Here is a 13,036-nt window from a genome sequence, read left to right as displayed (position 1 = left end):
GTGGAGGATGGCCCAAGTGCTTGGGCACCTGCACCCGAGTCAGAGACCAGGAAGAAGTACCTGGCTCCTGGCTTTGGATAGGCATAGCTCCAGCTGTGGCAGCCATTTGGGGGGTGAACCAACGGCAGGAAGATCTTTCTCTCTGTCTTTCACTGTCTAACTCTGTCAAATAAATTAAAAAAAAAAAAAGCTATAAAAATAGCAACAGAAAAACACTTTATGATACAATATGACAAAAAATGCTGAATTCAAAACGGTAACACATGGTGCTGTGGACTCTATGTGTCCTGGCCTCACAGATTCATATAATGGAACCTCATCACCAGGGTGAGGATCTTAGGCGTGACCTTGGCTGCTTGGACCATGGGGCAGAGCCCTTTCTGGGTTTTTGAACGGCCCCTTTCCACTCCCCCATGTGAGGGCCTCGCTGCTGGAAGACACCCTTGTATGAACCAGGACGCAAGCCCCACTAGGCCCCCCAATCTGCTGGCAGAGTTCACCGGGGCCTCCAGCCTCCTGTATATAAAACACCCAGTTATGGTGTCTTGCTCTAGGAGCCCTAATGAACAAAGCCATGTGGTAAGGAAAAAAAGAAAAAAAAAGAAAAAAGAAGACACGGCAAAGCCAAAGAGATGAGATGCACCCTTAGGGTGGGAAGATTCAGGGGAATTTTAAAAATATTCCCTATTTCCCCAATTTCCTTGGACAGGCTTTTTTTTTTTTTTTTTTTTTTTTTTTTTTTTTTTTGGTGATGTTGTATTATGAAACAAAACACCAGATGATAAATGAAGCAGCGGCATGGCACAAAGTCTATGGAAAAACAGGAAACAAGGTAGGTGTTTAGTACAGCAGTTAGGACGCTCTTTGGATGCCTGTATCCCATACCAGAGGACCCAGGTTCAAGTCCCAGCACTGCTTTCAATTCCAACTTCCTGGGAGGCAGCAGGCCATGGCTCAAGTCATTGGGTCCCCACCACCCACATGCGAGACCTGATTTGAATTCTGGCTCCTGGCAAAAAGGCTGGCCCAGCCCCAGCTGTTGCAGGCATTTAGGGAGTAAAATTGCCAACGGCAGATTTCTTTCTGTCTCTTTCAAACAAATAAGAAATTTTAAAGAAGTTCATGGAATATGCATATTGTGAAAAAAAAAAAAAACTCTGTGTGGATTTCAAAACTTTTGGCACCAAAATAAGTTTACCTGTTTCCTAAATTTTATTTTTATTTATTGAGAAGCAGAGAGAGAATTTCCTTGTACTGGTTCACTCCCCAAATGTCCACAACGGCTGCACTGAACCAGGCCTGGGCTGGGACTGTAGCCAGGAGACAAGAACGCAAGCCGGGATTCCACCTGGTGGCAGGGACGCAACTGAGCCATCGCTGCTACCTCCCACCCTGCCACAGTCGGCACTGGGAATCTGGAGCCAGGAGCCAGAGCCAGGAATCGAACCCAGGCTCTTCAGATGTGACACGTAGGCTCCCCCCCGCCCCTCCCCCCAAAACCTTTTGTTTAAGGAATACAAACTTCATGCATTTCATAAATACAACTTTAGGAACCTAGTGATTCTTCCCACCGTACCTGCCCTCCCACCCACACTCCCACCACTCTTCCTGCTCCCTCTCCTATTCCCATTCTTATTCTTTACTAAGAGCTATTTTCAATTAACTTTATACACATACAATTAATTCTATGCTAAGTAAACAGTTCAACAAATAGTATGAAAAAAAAACTGTTTCTCAACAGTAGAGACAGGGCTGTTCAAAGTCACTGCATCCTCAAGTGTTAATTTCACCTCTGTGGATTACCTTTTAGGTGCTCTACTAGTTATCAGGGAGAACATATGGTATTTGTCCTTTTGGGACTGGCTTATTTCACTAAGTATGGTTTTCCAGTTTCATCTATTGTGTTGCAAACGACAGGATTTCATTTTTTTTTTACCTCCATATAGTATTCCATGGTGTATATAGTCCATAATTGCTTTGTCCAGTCTTCAACTGACAGACATCTGGGTGGATCCCATGTCTTAGCTGTTGTGAACTGAGCTGCACCACGAAAGCTTCCACACATATGCCCACCTACACTTCCCTTTTAACTCCAGTTTGCCACCTGCTTTCCGAGCTGCCCTCATGCTTCAGTAAAGGAAAGACCCAGGGAACGAGAAAAGGATGTCAAGGAAAAGGAAAGATAGGGGGAGAAAGAAAAAGGAACCGAGACACTAAGAGATAAACAGGTGGAGAGGGAAATGCAAGTAGAGACGATCAGCAGACTCACTGAGGGAGTGAGAACCAGGCCGTGATTCAGGCTGAGTGACAGACCCACCCCGAGACCCAGAGACAAGGGATATCAAGGAGGATTACGAGAAAGCAATGCGGGGTGGCAAGAACCAGATCATCCAGTTTTTCATGATTTATTTCATTTATTAGAAGGGCAGATTGACAGAGAGACCTTCCATCTACTGGCTCACTCCCGAAATGGCCTCAATGGATGGGGTTGGGCCAGGCCAAAGCCGGGAGACAGGAGCTCCTTCCGGGTCTCCCGTGTGGGTGGTAGGCGCCCAAGTGTTTGGGCTATCTTCTGCAGATGTCCCAGGCGCATTCATTAGTGGGGAGCTGGGTTGGAAGCAGAGTCCCGGTGCTCTGATATGAGATGCCAGAGTTGCAGGAAGCTACTTCACACACTGTGCCGCTGTGCCAGCCCCCAAAGAAGATTAAAAAGCAAGGACGGGGACAGTTGCTGTCAAATTTTAGACATCAAAAATATATTCGTTCCTATCCAAAGCTCAAAAACACTTGAGGTTCTTCATAATTTCTCATTTCTTTCCGTCTTCCAGACCAAACACTGCTCTGAAAAATGGAAAGCATTATGTTTTGCAAGGCGAACAACAGCACTGCCCAAACTTTCGTAGCTTCGTTTCTCAACTCCACGCATTCCCATTTCATACCTGCTCTGTTTTCTGGCAGGGGGGAACCCCTGGCCGGACACGGTGTCTTCAAAATTCTGTTGCTAAGAGGATAGCCCATTCTACTGAGGATTCCATAAGCTGATGCTACTAATAACAGCTTCACATATTGTTCGGCTATGGTGTAGCTCACTGGACTCATTCTCTGCTATGCTGTCACTTAATCTTAGACAAAAGAAAAATTGGGGTTAGCATTGTGGCACAGCAGGTTAAGCCAGTGCCTGGGACGCAGGCATCTCCTATGAGCGCCAGTACCCATCCTGGGTGTGCTGCTTCAGATCCAGTGTCCTGCTAATGGCCTGGGAAAGCAATGGAAGATGGCGCAAGTGCCTGGGCCACTGCCACCCATGTGGGAGACGCGGTTGGAGTTCCAGGCTCCTGGCTTCCGCCTGGCCATTGCGGTCATTTGGAGAGTGAACTAGTGGATAGAGGATCTCTCTCTCTCTCTCTCTTCTCTATCCTTTCCCTCTGTAAATCTACCTTTTAAATAAATCTGAGAGAGAGAGAGAGAAAGGGAGGAGAGAGAGAGAGGAGAGAAACCCTTAGGCAAGTTGAGCATTGCTGAGCTAGACACAGCTGCCAGCACTTCAAGGGCACCTGCTGTTTAATCCTCACGGCGGCCCTACGAAGGGTCCGATTCATACCCCTGCCCCGATTCGGGGAGACAGAAAGTGAAGCAACTGCTTCAAGTAGCTACTAGGCACCGTGTCCGTGGTGGGGACACCAGAGCTCAGAGAGAGGAAATACCTTGTCCAGGAGCGCGTGGCTGTCGCCGTCAGAGCTGAGAATGCGCAGACAGGACTCCCTAACACCGCTGCCAAATCAAAGCCTTTCGGGGGCTGCGTGGGGGGTGAGTGAGTTATGCGGCTCCCTTTTCCAGGGCAAGGCAATGGCGGGGAGCTCCCTGTGGTGAGGCCAAGGTGGCAGGGCCAGGGGAAGGCCAGCTCAGTGCCCCTGGCACAGCACAGCCGGTGGGCTTCTGAAAGCCCCCTCATTCCTTGAATTAAACCCTTCTTGCCTAAAAGAGCTACCGCAGGGGGCTCTCTCCCAGGAGCATTTTTTTGTCCTAGGGGACATTCGGAGATAATTTTGCTTATCACAACGAAGAGCAGGGAGTGCAGGTGGAGCCCAGGGAGGCTGTTACACTTCCCGCAATGCGCAGGACACACTGGTCCCGCCCACAGTGTCATGATGTCATGGCTGGGGGGATCCTGAGCGAGAGTGTTTCGTTTTTTCAGAGCTGATAGACGCTGCTGCCCTGCGGCTTCTGCCTCAAGTCCACGTCCTGCCTATCACAGGGACTTCTCCCCTTCTGCTTAGGAGACTTACCACGCAGAGAGTTCCTCTCTCCACGAGACACAAGAAAGTGACCTTCAGGGGAGTGAAATTATCAGTTTCTTCCGCTAGTTCCCACAAGAGCAGATTAAGGGAGATGGACAGAAATTTGAAACATCTCTTTTGACAATATAGAACCTGTGTGAAAAGATATAGCGGCCCAATACCATTATACAGCATTGAAGAGGTTAAGGGCTGAGCAAGATTTGTCTGCTTAAATTCATATGGAGGTTGGCCGGCACCGTGGCTCAGTCAGTAGGCTAATCCTCCGCCTTGCGGCGCCGGCACACCAGGTTCTAGTCCAGGTTGGGGCGCCGGATTCTGTCCCAGTTGCCCCACTTCCAGGCCAGCTGTCTGCTGTGGCCCGGGAGTGCAGTGGAGGATGGCCCAAGTCCTTGGGCCCTGCACCCCATGGGAAACCAGGATAAGTACCTGGCTCCTGCCATCGGATCAGCAGTGGAGGGTGAACCAACAGCAAAAAAATTCATATGGAGGTTGACCCCCTAATCTTCAGTTAACAGACTGAACGGATCCCGTTATGATGTCTAATAGTGGAGGTCTTTGGGAGGTGATTGGATCCGATTAGGCTGTTAGGAAGGATCCCTGGTCAAATCGTGATGTCTTTGTAAGGCGAGACCCACACTGTGCAGGGAGGAAGAGTGTGCACCCTGGCTCTCTGCTCCCGAGCTTGCCACGAGATGGTTCTTTGCTAGCCTTTGTCTTCACCAGTTGCTGGAGCCAGAGAGACCACGACCTTGAACTGTGAACCTCCAAAACTGTAAGCCAAAATAAACTTTCCCAAGAAGCTCCTCTCGTCATTTTAGCTAAAGTAAGAAAAAAGGAGACACTGAAGTTGCACCCTGCAAAAAGGTGCAGGGTCTTTATGATATCAGAGGCGCTTCGGCGGACAGCCAGGCTCAGAAGCCATGCATCTGTAGTCCCAGGGACTCCCACTCTGTCACAAGCCTTCATCCGTCTCCAACTCTCTGGAGTTTTGACAGTTTTGACAAATGCCTCTGTCTAGAAGCTCCTTCCACCCTTGGCCTCTGTGACACTGCCTTGGTCTGGGTCCCTCCCAACTCTCGGCTCAGTGATGCTGCCACTGACTGCCTGATACTCTCCCGTGACTTCTCTTGCCCGCTTTGAATGAGTTTTCTCCTCTGTCCAAATTCAACTGTGAACACAAGTGGGGGCACATAACTTAGGGCCTGTGGGCCTCTCGCAACCTTGCTGCTGTCCCTGGCCTGCTGAGATATACGTGACCATGAACCCGGGTGAAGTCTGGGGCGATCCAATCAGACATTATTGCTTTGTCTTTGTTGTAGAGTTCCAACAGGTGTGAACAACACCAAAAAAGAAACAATTCCATCAAGTTCAAGGTCTTTGGGGTTAGACAGAAAGGATTTATAAAAACTATCTTAAGATACAAAAAGCCTACAAAATCAAAATCGAGTTTTTTAAAAAGGAAGAAAATGTAATTTTGTAAGACAGCAGCCTGAGAGAGATGCAGCCTTCTGTGAGTAAATTAGAATCCATCCCTTTTAGAGTTTGGGGCCCTTGTGTTGTGATTTTTATTCCTTAAACAGCAAACAAAATTAACCCCAGGGGAGATTCAGAAGAAGTACAACTAAATCAAACCTAAAATGTCACCATGTTTGTAATCAATTTATAAATAATCTATAGACATCTCGTTTTAATTTCTTGAAATATTAGGGACAATTTAGTATATTAGTATTTATAATGAGTAAACCCATTTATCTAATTGCCATTTATTATTTAATTTAAATTGGTAATTAAATGGTTGATTTAGACTTGTGAACTTTAAAAACATTAATTTATTTTGATGTATTTGAAAGGCAGAGACAGAGACTGACTGGTTCACTCTCCAAATGCCCACAACAGCCAGGGTGAGGCCAGGCCCAAGCCAGGAGGCCAGAACTCAATCTGAGTCTCCTACGTGGGTGGCAGAGACCCGAGTACTTGAGCCATCACCTGCTGCTTGCCAGGGTGTGCATTGGCAGGAAGCTGAAATCGGAGGGGATCTGGGACTCAAACCCAGGTGCTGTGATACGGAACGCAGGCGTATTTTCTGTTAAGTGCTGGGTCAGTTACCCACTCCTGAACTGGTCTTTCTACTGAGTTTCTTAGTTCGCCTGATTTCCCAAATTGCCTGAGTCTATCGATCTATTCTGCTGATTCTGTTGGCAATCTGTAGAATTAAGGAATTGCTACTAGAGTTCCTTTTCCCCTACCACAAAATCCAAAATACCTCAAACTCCAGCAATTCTTCCCTCTTAATGTCCCCTGTCCTTATTCCCTGGCTCCCAACCCTACATTCTTCCCTCTACCATCCCACCAGCACTGGCACAGCAAGGGAGCAATGGTCTCCCAACCCTCTGCTCTCCCCTGCTCTGAACGATGAATGGTTTTTCCTTAAATCCTGCTTGATGTGCTGTCTCACGGCAACATTCGGGTGCTCCCTGCTGCTTCCATGGAAGAATCCATCGCCCAGGCAGTGATGGCTTCACACAAACTCCGCAAGCCACACCGGGGCACACGTACCCCGCCTCCATCCTTCCACCCAAGGGGAAAGTCCTTGGAGGGGTTTGCACCTTGTCTCAGGACATCCATACCCGTCCAGGACTCACCATCTCCAGCAAGACTCGGGGAGCCTCCTGGAGCACCAGGTTCTCTTCTGCCCTGTATGTCCCCCAGCTCAGAAACAAGAGGACATATTTTCCTCTGCACTCTGCACCCAGTGAAGGGAGCCTCGCTTCCACCGTGCGTCAGGCATGGTTCCAGGTGTTGGAGAAGGACGTGAGACCAAGAATAGTGCCTCTCTGCAGCAGTTCACGTTCTAGAGAAGGCAGAGAGGAGAGGGAGGGCAACGAACAAACAGCATGCACACCATTATCTTAGACAGCCACCCGTCTCCTAGCAACGGGGATACGCACTGACAAGGGCAGCCATGGGTAGTGCTGTTGGGTAAGCAAATCTAGGTGAACCACTAGACACAGCCTCCTGCTGCAACCAGTAAAGAGGAGTTGAGTGAGTGACACAACCAACTGCTTTACAGGAAACTTCTATAAGAAGTCAAGGGAGTGCACACTAAAACAAAGATAAAAAGGGCAAGGTAGTAATACATCAGGCAGTAGCATGGGTGTTTATTCTCATCGTCTGCATTATATACTGTACCTAATAAGCGCTCATTTTTTTCTTTTTTTAAGATTTACTTATTTGAAAGGCAGAATGACAGAGAGAGGAGGAGACTAAGAGATCTTCCATCCACTGGTTTGTACCCTAAATGATCACCACGGCCAGGGCTGGGCCAGGCTGAAGCAAGGATCTAGGAACTCCATCTGGGTCTTCCACGTGGGTGGCAGGGGTCCAAGGACTTGCGCCATCGTCTGCTGCTGTCCCAGGCGTGTTAGCAGGGAGCTGAAGCGGAAGGGGGCAGCCGAGACTTGAACAGGTGTTTCCATATGGGATACCAATGTGGCAAGCAGTAGCTTCACCCACTGTGCCACAACCCTGGCCCCCGTGCTATATTTTTACACAGCCATAGCGCAGGGGGCCTGTGGACCCCAGCATTACCAGCAGCACATGAGCAATGCATTGGACCATAATGTTGCCATGGTTATGATGTCATCAGGCAATAGAAAGTTTCCAGCTCTCTTATAACCTTGGGGGGCCATTGTCCCCTCAAGGGTGGTGACTGAAACATCATAATGCAGGACATCAGAAGACGAAGGCAGGGTCACGGGACAAAGAGGCCAACGACTTCTGGTCATCAGCTTCAGTCCTCAGTAAACCAGGAGGAGGGAGGCTAAGCCAGACCTGGGAGGTCCTCACTGAGACGCTGATGTTTGCGTGGAAAATGACAAGAGGCGAGGCCCAGGGTGGAGCTCCTGGGACCCTGACCCAGGGAAGAGGGGCAGCACGGGTGGGCTCGGGGTGAGAGGACACGGCATGTTGCAAGGTGTGATCAGAGAGGAAGTACAAGGTCAGGCTGATCGCTCAGGGCCTGGAGAGGGTGTGCTGAGGCCTACTTGGGCATTCCAGAGCAACTCAGTCTCAAACAGAGGGTGCTGCTCTGACGTACCTGTCTACAAGCTGGCCCTGTTGCTATGTGCAGACTGCTTTGGGTCCAGAGGGAAGCAGAGAGAACGACTAGGAGGGTGTGGAGTGGTGACAACGGTGGTGGCATGGCCAGGGATGATTGGGTTGACCAATGGTCCCAGCTTGCCTGGGACTGAGGGGTTCCCTGGGTTGTGGGACCTTCAGTGCTGACATGGGACAGCCTCTGGATGCCCGGTCATCCTGGGCCACCAAGACAAGAGGCCAAGTCTAACCTGCTCACTGACGAGTGAGGAGAGAGGACAAGAAGGGGAGTCCGAGGCAGGGCTCACATCCGGTTACCACACAGGCATCCTTCTCTGTCTGCTCTCCCAGATCCCTGCATCCCAGTTCCAATTCTCTCCCCCACTGTTACACAATAGCTTTCTCCTTCCTCCGGCTCAGGTGCCAAAGAAACGCTGGGCCTGCAGCCGCTTCAGCAAATGGGTTTCTCAGAGAAAACCCCATTTCCCAACAGAGCCAGCGGTCTCCCAAGCAGAGGCTAAGATGTTTCCTGTCTCCCGCCATGGCCTTCCTGCTGCCGGGCCCTTGCTAGCCACACTTCCCTTGGAGAAGGAAGACTACCTCTCGCACGTTCTCTAGCAAGCTTCTTCGCAGTGCCTACTCCTGTCCACCTGCCCACCTGCCCCAAGGTACAGAAGACCAGAAGGTTCCCCAGGGCCTCTCTGTCTCTCTGACCTGCCCGAGGCTGCTCATTGCGTCTGCCACCTCCTCCCACCCAAGCACATCTTGTTCTTGTGTTCATCATGGGGTTTTTGCATGCATTTGCAATATTTTGTAAATGTGGAATTAACATACCATTCCTCTTGAATACTGAGATTTTTTTTGTGTGCCCAAAGCCAGTGAGTGACTCACCCTACCCTAGCCTGGGACCTTCTGCTGTGCCCTTCCCCGGGGATGGGACTTTGAGATTTCAAACTTGATCATGGCCCACTCGCGGCAGTTCTCAGCCAGCTCCCAAAAGAAGTTTCTTCACTCCTACCTCGGACTGCACACGAGGTCTCTCAGAGACAGGCTGGAACTCGCTTGGGGTCCCAGAGGGAATCACACACAGGTTCAAGATCGCACACCTGTTCTCGGAGCTGGTCTGCTGCCCACTGTCTCTTGGTGGTTTTCTGGAGTGTGCCTGGTCTGGCTAGGGTTCATGAGGGATAAACCACAGCTGGCAGTTTGTCTTAGAAAACTCCTTGCACTGTCACAGCCCGTGGACATCAAGCAGGCTCTCCCCCCAAGAACCTTGGCCCAAACCCGCCACTCATCACTGGCCACCTTCATGGGGGGCCCTGCGCTGGGAGAGGGACTTTCGCCTGCATGCCCGTTGCATTTTTGAACTTGGAGCCATCTGAATACATTTATTACCCATTCAAAAGTAAATGCTGACATTAAAGTTCAAACGTTTAAAAAAGAAAAGAAAAATTTACAAATTAACCTCAGGAGAACTTTGGAGTGGATTATGCACAAAATGCGGTTGGTTCCTTCAAATCTTGGCGTGGCCCCTGGAGTGACCTTGCCCTGGCTGGCCTGGGGAGCCAGCCTCCCCTGGCCTAAGGCACCCCTTGCACCTGCCTTCCTGATCACCCCGATATCTGCCTTCCCATTGATCTCTTTTAGGCCGGAAGCAACACTGAACCTAGCAGGTTTTCCCTGGGGCCTCACACGAACCGATCCCAAGAACAGGCTGCACAGGGCAGCTCCCTAGGACTGGCTGAGGACATGGCACTGGCCTGCCCAGCTGGCCCTTAATCCTCTCTCGGTCCACTGGAGGGGAGAGAGGGAGATCATGGCCTGGCCACGGCTCACATCTGGGATTAACTGTGGAATCCCAGAGGACACCCAAACCACAGGCATCCTGAAGAAGCTACGTCCTCCCTCCTGGCTGTGTCCCCAAACTCAGAATGAAGCATTGTTCTAGAGCCAAAATGCTACTTTGTCATCACAGCCTGAATGTACCAAGGCAGCCAGTGAGCCTGCAGGGAGGAGTCACCCAAACACCTGCCTTTCACCACCTTGGAGGGCACCCACACCCTGGGACCATCACACGCGGGCTCGTGTCTTGAGTCTCCCAGGAGGTGAGTCCCAGGAAGTGGCGACTGCGGGGGCCATTCACCCCAGCACCGAGGCACTGGCTCCTGCCCCGGCTGTCCTTGCTGGGTCTCCACCTGCCCCCTGAGAGCCTGTGGGCCCCGCCCCCACCAATCCTTCTTCCTTTAAACTCCCTCCTCTTTTAGCCAAAACCAGAGTTGGTTTTTCTTCCTTTCTCCTAAGATGCCATGACTAACAGGGACACCTGGATCATGTGCTTGTGTCCACGAGACAGCCCTGCGTCCATCTCCCTTAAGCCCCAGTGGATTTCCATTTCTTCCACTCGAGTCCTTATAGAGGAGCCAGCGTTGGGCAGCCGACTAAGCCGCAGCTTGGGACGCCTCCATCCCACACCAGAGCGCCAGTTCAAGTCCTGGCTACTCCGCTTCCCATCCAGCTTCCTGCTGCTGCACCTGGGAAGGCACCAGAGGATGGCCCAAATATCTGGGCTCCTGCCACCAACATGAGAGACCCGGGTGGAGTTCCTGGCTCCTGGCCGTGGCCTGGTCCAACCTCAGATATTGCAGGCATTTGGGGAGTGCACCTGTGGATGGAGGATCTCTCTCCATCAGTCTGCCTTTCAAATAAATAAATAAATCTTACAGGTTGGAGTAGATGCTGGGCTAGTTATTTTACCGCTCTCAGTCTTTCTTTTCTCATCCTGAAAATGCCGATGTTAATTCCTCCTGAGTAATTAGGAGGATAAAACAGCACCAGGAGGAAAGGTGACAAAGGGCAGATGCGAGGTGTGCTGGCAACACTCTGCAGGCTGTTCCAAGAGCCCACATTTAGTCAGTCATTCACAACCGTCTTACGGAGTAAGCACTTTTTGCTTCATTTGAAAGGTTAGGAAAGCCAGGAGCAGAGGAGCTAAACAATCTCCCCAAAGCCACAGGCTCACACACGCCAAGATGCTTCTATGTGTTTGGTAGCTCAGCAAACAGTAGTCATTATTTGCGATCATCAAAATATTTGACAGAGGTGGGCATTTAGCCTGATGGTCGGGATACCTGTATCCACACCGAGTGCCTGGGTTTAAAACCTGCCTTTGGCTCCTGACTCCGGTTTCCTGCCACTGCAGCCCCTGGAGGCCGTGGTGATGGCTCAAGTAATTGGGTTGCTGCCACCCTTGCGGGAGACCTGGCTTGAACTTCCACTTCTTGGCTCTGACCCAACACTGGCCTGGCTGTTGGAGGCATTTAAGAGAATGAACCAGCAGATGGGAGATCTTGCTCTGTGTCTCAAATACATGAAAAAATAAAAATAAAAGATCTGGCAAGTCCCAAAAGTCAGTTCATGATTGGTAGCATCCTACAAGCAAAGGAGGAACTGGGCCGGCCTCCAGCATTACAACAGCTAATTGAGCACAGCCAGCCCAGGCAGTTGCAAAACTTGAGCTAACCCTGTCTCCCTGGTGCACATTCTTCCCAGGGATCTCACCACGCCTGTGGCTTCAGTGGTCCCCTATTCAGCTATGCAGAGCCCTCCCACCTCTGCCTCCAGCTCAAGCCTCTCTGCTGAGCCCCCAGGGCAACCACCCACTGCCTGTTGGGTAGCTCCACATCCATGGCCCTGGGCAGCCAGACTCAACATGGCTAAAGATGAACGCTGTGTGGAGCAGGCATTCGGCCAAGCAGTTGGGCTGCCCACATCTCACACTGGAATACCAGTCCCTGTCTCTGGTTGCTATCTCAAGCTTCCTGTAACTACTTCCTGGGAAGTAGCAATGATGGCTTAAGTAGTTGGGTTCCTGCCACCCATGTAGGAAACCTGGATCGAGTTCTCAACTTTTAGCTTTGATGTCCTGGCCATTGCAGGCGTTAGGGAAGTGGACCAGAGATGGGAGATGGGAACTCTCTCTCTGTTTCTCTTCCTCTCCAAAAAGGAAAAAAATGTAAACACTGTGTCTTCACCCCACACGTACTCTGTTCTGCCTCCAGTGCTTTCCTCTTAGGGAATGGCGTCACTGTCTCCCAAGCTTCCTAAACCAGCTGCTGCAGGGTTCAGCTCTGCTTCCTTCCTCACCCCAGTCAATCAACCAGTCAGTCAATCAACCCCATCTACCTGCCTGGATAATCCCCACCTCCCTACTCCTTAGAGCAGAACGTCACCACCCATGTTGGGCCCCGGTTACTTAACTTTTCTCCCCAACCCAGTCCCAAATGGCAGCCAAAGTGATTCTCTACAGCAGGAATCTACCCAGTCTTGCTCGTCTTCTGTGGCTTCCTCTTAGCTCCAAGACAACATGTAAGCTTCTTTTATTTATTTCTATTTTTTTGGGTTATGAGACTCCTGTTCTAGCCTAGCCTACCCCTCCCAGTCATAAACCTTGAGATTTTTCCTTCTGACTTTCCTTGCTTCCAATACACAAAACTTTCCCTTTGTTTTTCCAAGTGTGTAGGCTCCTCCTCCCTTCCACCCTCTGTTTACTTATGAATTCATTCAACAAAAATTCTGAATGCATACCAGGAGTTGGGCGCTGGGATTATAATAAAACAAACCTGACTTTTGCCCTTGGGAAGTCT

Source organism: Oryctolagus cuniculus, chromosome 2 (assembly GCF_051225735.1).
Source record: "Oryctolagus cuniculus isolate XC-2025 breed Fujian yellow rabbit chromosome 2, ASM5122573v1, whole genome shotgun sequence".
Lineage (NCBI taxonomy): Eukaryota > Metazoa > Chordata > Mammalia > Lagomorpha > Leporidae > Oryctolagus > Oryctolagus cuniculus.
Note: the sequence above shows the minus strand (reverse complement) of the source record.